The 11,726-nt window shown below is 44.0% G+C and overlaps 2 non-coding genes across 2 annotated transcripts; both read right to left on the bottom strand.

Moving 5' to 3' along the window:
* Positions 1-8,421: 8,421 nt before the first annotated feature.
* On the bottom strand, positions 8,422-8,493 carry TRNAP-AGG (transfer RNA proline (anticodon AGG)). Its single transcript has one exon. It is a non-coding gene; the product is annotated as a tRNA-Pro (tRNA).
* Positions 8,494-10,262: 1,769 nt separating this feature from the next.
* TRNAP-AGG (transfer RNA proline (anticodon AGG)) lies at positions 10,263-10,334 on the bottom strand. Its single transcript has one exon. It is a non-coding gene; the product is annotated as a tRNA-Pro (tRNA).
* Positions 10,335-11,726: the final 1,392 nt, after the last annotated feature.

Genomic DNA, 11,726 nt, shown 5'->3' with positions numbered 1-11,726 from the left:
TTAGGGGTTCCTATAGAGTTTGAACTTTTCTGATAGTTGGAACCTAAGACATGTCTCATACTGTGTGCAACTTATGCATACAGACCAAGAAGAAAGAAAAAAACAAAAACCTGCAATTAATTGTTGACCTTTTTGTTTGTCAAAAAGAGCCTATTCTTTGAAGCCACTCATTGTTTCTTAGAAAAAAGCAAGGTAAGAGAAAAACCTGTAATTTCATTTTGACAGTTTTAATTTGTCAAAATGAGACTTCTTTGAAGCCACTCAAGATTACTTAGACAAAATGGAATCTACAGTATACCCAATATACCACCAAATGGTTGACAGTTTACTAAATATGCATAAGTATATATTTTTTATGGATTTTCAAAAGCAAAATTCACTTGATGCTTTTGACATCAATCAGATAATGGAACCATGGGATTTAAAAGAATCAGGGAAGATGGGCTCGTCTGGGATTTGAACCCGGGACCTCTCGCACCCTAAGTGAGAATCATACCCCTAGACCAATGAGCCAACTGCTAATGCTTTTTCATGTATACTAATAAAATTGGAAGTGAAACTGTTGGAATACATTAGTAAGTATTTTAAAATACTATCAGATAATAGAACTAAGCACTTTTAAAGAACCTGAGAAAACAGGCTAATCCAGGATATGAACCTGGTGCCTTTTCCACTCAAAGCAAAAATCATACACCCAGACCAACAAGCCACAAGCTAAATAATTTCTTATTCAGATTTTACCATTTTTAAAGTAAAACTCAAATTATTTAATAAAAAAATGCAATAAGCTGGAAAAAAAGATGTTACATTTTAAAAATACCATAATAATTTAAAAATGTATTGGTAGCATAGCTAAAATGTTTCCTAAAGGTAAATTTTTGTCCAAGTATGCATATTTGGAAAGTTCAGTGCCAAGATTTAGGGGTTCCTATAGAGTTTGAACTTTTCTGATAGTTGGAACCTAAGACTTGTCTCATACTGTGTGCAACTTAAGCATACAGACCAAGAAGAAAGAAAAAACAAAAACCTGCAATTAATTGTTGACCTTTTTGTTTGTCAAAAAGAGCCTATTCTTGGGGGGCGTGGCTTGGCCGGCATCAGGGAAAGCTGTGATTCCGGGGAGCTCCAGCTTTGATTGACCCATTAAAGTGCCTGGGCCCACGCTTTCAAAGGCCAACGGGCTGTATTGTGCTTACCTGGGCCTACTGACCAACCTGGTACTGGGGGGTGAGTGCTGCGGAGTCGGGGGGGCCCCGTGCTGCCCGCTGCGGATTGCGGCCTACCTCCAGTGCTGAGGCCGGGACCTAGATTTCGGGAGCGAGCCGCCGGAGAAACCAGCCTGCCGTACCCGGGAAGACAAGCCCTGCTCTGAGGATCTTCTCCCCCGTACTGACGGCACACCCTGCCGCTAGACGCGCTATCAGGCACCTGGAGACTCCAGCAGGGGACTGAGGACCGCCGAGGACGCCCGAGGTAAGGGCTGCGGCGGGCGGCGGCAGGCGGCGGGGGCCATCTTGCGGTTGGCGCCGCTGAACGCCCGGCCTTAGTGGCTGCAGCCAGAGCTTTCCTTTGAGGGGGATAACATAGGACACAAGCTCCCAGCACCCCTGCTGACCTGACCCATAAAATTAGGTGCTAGTTCAAGAGGCAGTGAGCAGGTGCAGCTTTAGAGACCAGCCGGCGGCCATCTTGGGACTGGCACCACCACAGTAATCTAAAGCAGAGACAGCACACAGGGATTATCAGGCCCCTGTCACCCCTGCTCTATTCAGCTCATTGTTCACAGCACACATACATGCTCTCTGCCTCCTCAGGTCCATGTGATGAGCCACATGAAAAGTGGAAGGCATATCTGCAGTCATCCCTGCCATTTCTGCGCCCGGTCCCCACTGTGTCACCCGGCTGCTATCACTTTGCTATTGAAGACCCAGAATTATCTCTCAACCCATGGCCCTGCGGCCGGTCTGTTTCTTTTCTGCAAGTTTACTCCTATACTGATGGCTGGCTAGCCACCTAGATTCTGGGGTGGCGTGCTGGTGCTGACCCTGACGGGATGATGCTCTAATCACACAACGTTACTTCTGATGTTCTACTGACGTACCCAAGGTTCCCCATGGGGAGAGGAAAGAAAGGATCGCAAGGAAGAGGAGGGAAGTCATATACAATCACCCCGACGCGTGCAATGGATACTCCGACCTCGAGTGACATGAGGCAATTTTTTCTCCCCCAGGGCTCCGCCCCTATGGTGGAAGCCTCCCTACCCTCGACCCCACGTCTCTCGCCTGTCTCAGACTCGGCTTCCCAAGTGGGATCACAGACGGCAGCCCCACACGCCACGACAGACCCGGGAAGTCTCGCCCAGATTCTGAACCTGCTTCAGGCACTCCCAACTAAACAGGACTTTGAGCACTTGGAGGGGAGAGTCCGGGAGACGGTCCGCTCAGAGATTGCTGCGGTTCAGACAGAAATAACACACATCGGCTCCCGCCTGTCTACGTTGGAAGGCTTCTCCTCAGACACAGCAGCTGCACATAACGCCCTCCGGGCCACCGTTATCAAACAGGCGTCCTGCCTTCAACAGCTCCAAGACCGTGTAGAAGATTTGGATAACCGCGGAAGGAGAAATAACCTGAGGGTCAGAGGGGTATCGGAGGATATTGCACCTGCCTGCCTCACTGACTTCCTCACGACGGTTTTCAATGACATTCTGGGCCGGGATCCCGCTTCCTTAATCGAGTTCGACAGGGCCCACCGAGCTTTGAGACCCAGGGGCGCACCGTCTGATCGCCCCCGCGACATTATCTGTCGGCTCCATTACTACACGGAAAAAGAGGAGATCCTCCGCAAAACCCGCCGTATGGATGTGATAGAGACTGCCTCTCATAAACTCCAGATCTTCCAGGACCTGTCGTGGTCGACCCTTCAGAAGCGCAGAGCCTTGCATCCGCTCACTACAGAACTTCGGAAGCTGGGCATTAAATATAGATGGAGCTTCCCTTTTGGCCTTCAGACCTCGCACAACGGGACTCTATATACCTTTAAAGACCCCTCCGACCTGCCCCTTTTCTGCCAAGCATTGGGACTACCACAGGTCTCTCTTCCAGAATGGCAGGGGCCCCTGACCGACGGCGCCCCACCTGAACTCTCCCACCCCGACAACGACTGGCACCTTGTACACGGAAATCCTAGACCCCCTAGGGAGCAGCGCTCCTCCACGCAGTCGACGAAGAGATGAGAGTCGCAGCCTGGTTCGGAATACTCACTTTAGAAATTTCAGATGGTCCTTCCTTAGCTTACAAGAATTACTGCCGACTCGGGGGATCTCCTTGCCGTGCGGCACACTCTCCCTGGCGGGAGGTGGCCGGGGCATCGAGATCGTACTCGACTCGACGAATGTTCACCAATCCTGTACGGGTTGGAAATACCTGTTCCTGGTTAAATTCCATTTCTTTTCAGTGGTTGTTCTTCTTAGTTGTGTGATCAAACTGTTCAGATATATTACTGACTGTGATGTTATAATCCCTGTTGGGGTCGGGACTGGCACTGACCCCCCAGTTCGCCCCTGCACCGCCCGAATATTCTTGGTCTCCGACGCGATTAGCGCGTCTGGGCTCCCAGGAGGCGGTAGAATTGTCATTTAATTAGTTTATTTTTTCAACTGATATTTGCGTATGTTAGGTCTATCGACATACCTTCTTTATGTTTTCTTTGTTTTTGTTTCTTTTTTCCCCTACCTTCCCCCCCTCCCCCTACTGTGTGTCTTTCTGCTGTGCGAGTTGCCGTGTCTTCCTGGTCGAACTAAGCATTTCCTCTATGTTTCTAGACGATGGCGGTAGACCCTAAACTAACAAATATAAAATTGGTTTCCCTTAACGTGAAGGGCCTCAATGTCCCGGAGAAACGCTCGAGGTTGCTTAGGGACCTTTTTGCATTCAGAGCTGATGTGGCTTTTTTACAGGAAACCCACTTCAAGGTGGGAGTGGCCCCGGGTCTCAAGGACCGTAACTACCCACATTCCTTCTACAATAACAACAGCAAAGGTAAATCTCTGGGAGTAGCTATTCTGCTTTCTAAACGTTTGCCTTTCCGAGATATAACGTCCGAATCCTTGGGGGAGGGCAGGATACTCCTAGTGAAATGTACACTGTTTGATCAGCTGTATACATTTATTAACCTATATGCTCCCAATCAATCACAACCCAGTTTCATGGCGAGGGCTCTCAATCGCGTTGCCCCCTTGGTAGCGGGTATCCCAGTTATTGGAGGCGATCTTAATTGGTCCCTCCAACCAGAGGTGGACATCTCTGGGACGCCGGCAAGGCCCTCCCTAGCATCGCACCGTAGGGTGCGGCGGTCTCTCCACGACCACCAGCTGATTGACACGTGGCGGCTCCAACACCCCGGGGACAGGGACTATACGTTCTATTCTAGACCCCACGACATTTACTCTAGATTAGACTACTTCCTCCTACCTCACAGATTCCTACATTTAGTTAGGGAAACAGCTATTGGACTAATCACTTGGTCGGACCACGCTCCTGTCAGCCTGACCCTGGGGACATCCCATCCACACTCCAAGCAATGTACCTGGCGGTTGAATGAACAACTTCTAATGGATACGAGGTTCCAACCCCAGCTACTTGAGACTTTGGAGAATTATTTTCTTGATAATGAGACGCCAGATGTCTCCCGGGTCACGGTGTGGGAGGCCCACAAGTGTGTTCTAAGGGGGAAGCTCATACAGCTAGGCTCCATGCTGAAAAAAGAGAGACTCGGGGAAAAGACTACTTTACTCCAGCGGCTTAAGGACTTAGAAACATCACACAAAACGAACCCCTCCCCATCGGTGCTGACCGCCCTGACCGAGACGAGATCTGCTCTCAACAAACTGTTGTTTGCAGACATCAAGAGAGACTACAGGCTCTGTAGAAACCGTTTTTATCAATAGGGCAACAGGCCTGGGAAGCTACTGGCTAGGGCGCTTCGTGCGCAGAGGGCCACGCTATTTATACAGTCGGTACAGGATGCGGCGGGGACCCGCCGCACCCTTACGAAAGACATAGCTGAAACCTTCCACGCTTACTACACCAAACTATATAATCTCAGGACACCAGGAACCCCGACTTCCTTGTCGACAACTCGAGACCTGGTGGAGGGTTACCTTGGTGACGTGGGACTCCCTAGAATATCAGCAGATGAGAGTGCTTGGCTAGACTCCCCCTTCTCCCTCCCGGAACTGGAACAAGCCCTTAAGGAAGCTCCTTCAGGGAAGAGCCCAGGCCCAGATGGCTATACGGTCTCTTATTACAAGCTCTTTAAGAGCGCTCTCCTGCCCAAAATGCTACTGGCATTCAATGAGATCTCTGACGACCGAGGTTTCTCCCCTCAATCATTAGAGGCATTCATTACAGTTATACCAAAGGAGGGGAAAGACCCGGCCCAATGTGCTAGTTACCGACCCATATCCCTCCTCAACACAGACGTCAAGCTGTTTGCTAAACTTATAGCAAACAGATTGAAGCTGCTACTCCCCAACATTGTGCATTCGGATCAGGTGGGTTTCATACCCGGAAGGGAGGCGCGCGATAACACCACCAAGATCATTGATTTGATGCACTTGGCCTCGAGCAAACATGAACCGATGGTGGTGCTTTCTACCGATGCCGAGAAGGCTTTCGACAGGGTAGATTGGATGTTCATGGAGGGGGTCCTACGCCACCTGGGGCTGGGACCGGTCAGTTTGAGACGCATCTTAGCACTTTATAACTCCCCCTCTGCAAGGATTAGAATTAATGGAGACCTGTCCCGCCCGGTTCCGATAAGGAAAGGCACTAGAAAGGATGTCCCCTCTCGCCACTAATTTTTGTCCTCTGTATGGAGGCCTTGGCGGGAGCCATTAGATTAAATCCGAACATCTCGGGACTCACGGCTGGGGGTAGAGAATTCAAACTCGCACTGTTCGCAGACGACTTGTTAGCTATCTTGTCGAACCCGGTGGTGTCTGTCCCCAACTTGATGAACGAGCTTGATAGATTTGGATCCATGTCAAACTTCAAGATTAACCTCTCTAAGTCAGTGGCAGTGAACGTGTCAAAGCCCTCCCGAGCTCTTGATAACCTTAAGCAATCCTTCCCCTTCCACTGGCATCCCTTTAGCTTCAAATACTTGGGGATCACACTCCATAAAGACCTATCACGCCTTTTTGACGAAAACTTCAAAAAACTACTGACCTCACTCCGCTCTGAGTTCCGGGACTGGGGAAACAGAAGGCTGTCCTGGTTGGGGAGGCTTAGTGTCATCAAAATGAATGTTCTGCCGAGAGTCCTTTATCTCCTCCAGACGCTCCCGATATCCATTCCCAAAGCATGGTTTAGAGATTTACATAATTTGGTGAGGGATTTCGTCTGGGGAGATAAACGGCCTCGTTTCCAGCATGACATCCTTTTTCGTTCTAAACATAAGGGGGGTCTTCAGTTGCCGCACTTTACTTTGTACTATGAGGCCATTATCCTCCACCAAATTATGGAATGGTCGCGCCCACATGATATAAAACAGTGGGTTCATATCGAAGGAACAGCGATGCCTGCCCCCATTGCATACTACCCCTGGCGATCAAAGCTGCCACATATAGACCATCCTACTATTGGCCCTACACTTACACGCTGGGGCAGACTTAGGACACTACCACATATATCTTCTAAATACTCCCCTTTGACCCCACTGTTCAATAATCCAGATTTCCCACCGGCGGCCTCAGGCCGGGGATTCGATTCTTGGAAAAGGGCGGGGGTGACGCGTGTTGGTGGGCTGGTGGAACGTGGAGAGATGGTCCCTTTCCCCTTAATGCAATCCAAGTGGAACCTTTCGCCTTCAGAGATCTGGAAATATCTCCAATTAAAACATTTTGCCATGGGGAGCGCTATACGCTCGAGCCTGAGTAGACCATTAACAGCTTTTGAGAGACTCTGCCTGGAGCCTTCTCGCCCATCACACTTCCTCTCAAGGTGCTATAGAATACTGATTGAGAATAAATTCACAGACCTACCCAAATATGCTAGAGACTGGGGCCGTGATGTGCAGATAGACTTGTCGGAGGAGGACTGGGAGAGGAGCTTTCAGGCCACCTTTGCCAGCTCCTCTAGTTACTCGGTCCTCGAGACGCATTTTAAAGTCCTATCTCGTTGGTATAGGTGTCCCCAAACACTAGCTAAAATGTTTCCCAACGTACCAGATGCATGCTGGAGATGTAACAACCAGCCGGGCTCCCCGATGCATATCTGGTGGAGCTGCCCCGAACTTCGTCTCTTTTGGGACAAGGTTATAGAAATTTCAAAATTGTTAGTGGATCCAGGGGTTCCTTCGGAGCCTGCTTTTTGGCTCCTCAACTGTACTTCATGGCCCCTGTCAACATATAAAAAAATCGTTATTGAAGTTTCTTAATAGCGCAGCCAAAGCGGTCATTCCGGTTCATTGGCGATCGACTAATCCTCCTACCGTGAGGGAGTGGGTCGCCAGAGTAGATTGGTATATGACTATGGAGGAATTGCGGGTGACACCGGAGACGAACCATAGGTTTACGACAACTTGGTCCCCTTGGCTCGAATTTAAGGCCTCACAAGCTTACTCGACATTGCTGTAATGACCTAGACCATTTACCTTGATCCCCTACCCGAGCTCCCCCGCTGTCCTCTTGGGAACGACTGAAGCTAGAAACATACACCTCAGACCCCCGACCGGACCAGACACGGAAGATTCGCTGTGACCCTCCCTCCCCCTTTTTTCCCCCCTCTTCTCCGATTCTCTAACCCCTCCCCTTTTTTCATTTTTCTCTTCTTCCTTTCCACCCTATACTCTTTTGTTTTTGTTTTCTTGAAATGTTTTAAAATTTGGAAATGTTTTATTGAGACAGCTAGCACCTAGAATGGCCGGAAGCGACCTTGAATTTCAGACAAGGTTCTAGCTAGGGTGCTCCCCAACAGCAGGCCGTGTTAAGTTCGTAAACAGTCATTGCTGGTATCAAATGGACTTACTGTTAATTGAATTGTAAATGCTGTCTTCTATTACTCGCTATAATATGTTCTTACCTTTAATCAATAAACATTTATTGGAAAAAAAAAAAAAAAGAGCCTATTCTTTGAAGCCACTCATTGTTTTTTAGAAAAAAGCAAGGTAAGAGAAAAACCTGTAATTTCATTTTGAAAGTTTTTAATTTGTCAAAATGAGACTTCTTTGAAGCCACTCAAGATTACTTAGACAAAATGAAATCTACAGTATACCCAATATACCACCAAATGGTTGACAGTTTACTAAATATGCATAAGTATATACTTTTTTGATGGATTGGCAAAAGCAAAATTCACTTGATGCTTTTGACATCAATAAGATAATGGAACCATGGGATTTTAAAGAACCTGAGAAGATGGGCTCGTCCGGGATTTGAACCCGGGACCTTTCGCACCCTAGGCGAGAATCATACCCCTAGACCAATGAGCCAACTGCTAATGCTATTTCATGTATACTAATAAAATTGGAAGTGAAACTGTTTCAATACATTAGTAAGTATTTTAAAATACTATCAGATAATAGAACTAAGCACTTTTAAAGAACCTGAGAAAACAGGCTAATCCAGGATATGAACCTGGTGCCTTTTCCACTCAAAGCAAAAATCATACACCCAGACCAACAAGCCACAAGCTAAATAATTTCTTATTCAGATTTTACCATTTTTAAAGTAAAACTCAAATTATTTAATAAAAAAATGCAATAAGCTGGAAAAAAAGATGTTACATTTTAAAAATACCATAACAATTTAAAAATGTATTGGTAGCATAGCTAAAATGTTTCCTTAAGGTAAATTTTTTTTCCAAGTATGCATATTTGGAAAGTTCAGTGCCAAGATTTAGGGGTTCCTGTAGAGTTTGATCTTTTCTGATAGTTGGAACCTAAGACTTGTCTCATACTGTGTGCAACTTTAGCATACAGACCAAGAAGAAAGAAAAAAACAAAAACCTGCAATTAATTGTTGACCTTTTTGTTTGTCAAAAAGAGCCTATTCTTTTAAGCCACTCATTGCTTCTTAGAAAAAAGCAAGGTAAGAGAAAAACCTGCAATTTCATTTTGACAGTTTTTTATTTGTCAAAATGAGACTTCTTGAAGCCACTCAAGGTTACTTAGACAAAATGGAATCTACAGTATACCCAATATACCACCAAATGGTTGACAGTTTACTAAATATGCATAAGTATATACTTTTTTGATGGATTGGCAAAAGCAAAATTCACTTGATGCTTTTGACATCAATAAGATAATGGAACCATGGGATTTAAAAGAACCTGAGAAGATGGGCTCGTCTGGGATTTGAACCCGGAAACTTTCGCACCCTAAGCGAGAATCATACCCCTAGACCAACGAGCCAACTGCTAATGCTTTTTCATGTATACTAATAAAATTGGAAGTGAAACTGTTGGAATACATTAGTAAGTATTTTAAAATACTATCAGATAATAGAACTAAGCACTTTTAAAGAACCTGAGAAAACAGGCATATCCAGGATATGAATCTGGGGCCTTTTGCACCCAAAGCAAAAATCATACACCCAGACCAACAAGCCACAAGTTAAATAATTTCTTATTCATATTTTACCATTTTTAAAGTAAAACTCAAATTATTTAATAAAAAAATGCAATAAGCTGGAAAAAAGATGTTACATTTTAAAAATACCATAACAATTAAAAAATGTATTGGTAGCATAGCTAAAATGTTTCCTTAAGGTAAATTTTTGTCCAAGTATGCATATTTGGAAAGTTCAGTGCCAAGATTTAGGGGTTCCTATAGAGTTTGAACTTTTATGATAGTTGGAACCTAAGACTTGTCTCTTACTGTGTGCAATTTAAGCATACAGACCAAGAAGAAAGAAAAAAAACAAAAACCTGCAATTAATTGTTGACCTTTTTGTTTGTCAAAAAGAGCCTATTCTTTTAAGCCACTCATTGTTTCTTAGAAAAAAGCAAGGTAAGATAAAAACCTGCAATTTCATTTTGACAGTTTTTTATTTGTCAAAATGAGACTTCTTGAAGCCACTGAAGGTTACTTAGACAAAATGGAATCTACAGTATACCCAATATACCACCTAATGGTTGACAGTTTACTAAATATGCATAAGTATATACTTTTTTGATGGATTGGCAAAAGCAAACTTCACTTGATGCTTTTGACATTAATAAGATAATGGAACCATGGGATTTAAAAGGACCTGAGAAGATGGGCTCGTCCGGGAGTTGAACCCGGGACCTCTCACACCCTAAGCGAGAATCATACCGCTAGACCAATGAGCCAACTGTTAATGCTTTTTCATGTATACTAATAAAATTGGAAGTGAAACTGTTGGAATACATTAGTAAGTATTTTAAAATACTATCAGATAATAGAACTAAGCACTTTTAAAGAACCTGAGAAAACAGGCATATCCAGGATATGAATCTGGGGCCTTTTGCACCCAAAGCAAAAATCATACACCCAGACCAACAAGCCACAAGTTAAATAATTTCTTATTCAGATTTTACCATTTTTAAAGTAAAACTCAAATTATTTAATAAAAAAATGCAATAAGCTGGAAAAAAAGATGTTACATTTTAAAAATACCATAACAATTTAAAAATGTATTGGTAGCATAGCTAAAATGTTTCCTTAAGGTAAATTTTTGTCCAAGTATGCATATTTGGAAAGTTCAGTGCCAAGATTTAGGGGTTCCTATAGAGTTTGAACTTTTCTGATAGTTGGAACCTAAGACTTGTCTCTTACTGTGTGCAACTTAAGCATACAGACCAAGAAGAAAGAAAAAAAACAAAAACCTGCAATTAATTGTTGACCTTTTTGTTTGTCAAAAAGAGCCTATTCTTTGAAGCCACTCATTGTTTTTTAGAAAAAAGCAAGGTAAGAGAAAAACCTATAATTTCATTTTGAAAGTTTTTAATTTGTCAAAATGAGACTTCTTTGAAGCCACTCAAGATTACTTAGACAAAATGGAATCTACAGTATACCCAATATACCACCAAATGGTAGACAGTTTACTAAATATGCATAAGTATATATTTTTTTTATGGATTTTCAAAAGCAAAATTCACTTGATGCTTTTGACATCAATCAGTTAATGGAACCATGGGATTTAAAATAAACTGAGAAGATAGGCTCGTCCAGGATTTGAAACCGGGACCTCTCACACCCTATGGGAGAATCATACCCCTAGACCAACGTGCCAACTGTTCATGCATTTTTCATGTATACTAATGAAATTGGAAGTGAAACTGTATGAATACATTAGTAAGTATTTTAAAATACTATCAGATAATAGAACTAAGCACTTTTAAAGAACCTGAGAAAACAGGCTTATCCAGGATATGAATCTGGGGCCTTTTGCACCCAAAGCAAAAATCATACACCCAGACCAACAAGCCACAAGTTAAATAATTTCTTATTCAGATTTTACCATTTTTAAAGTAAAACTCAAATTATTTAATAAAAAAATGCAATACGCTGGAAAAAAAGATGTTACATTTTAAAAATACCATAACAATTAAAAAATGTATTGGTAGCATAGCTAAAATGTTTCCTTAAGGTAAATTTTTGTCCAAGTATGCATATTTGGAAAGTTCAGTGCCAAGATTTAGGGGTTCCTATAGAGTTTGAACTTTTATGATAGTTGGAACCTAAGACTTGTCTCTTACTGT

Source organism: Pseudophryne corroboree, chromosome 3, assembly GCF_028390025.1.
Source record: "Pseudophryne corroboree isolate aPseCor3 chromosome 3, aPseCor3.hap2, whole genome shotgun sequence".
Taxonomy (NCBI): domain Eukaryota; kingdom Metazoa; phylum Chordata; class Amphibia; order Anura; family Myobatrachidae; genus Pseudophryne; species Pseudophryne corroboree.
This window is presented reverse-complemented; position numbering and strand designations above follow the sequence as displayed.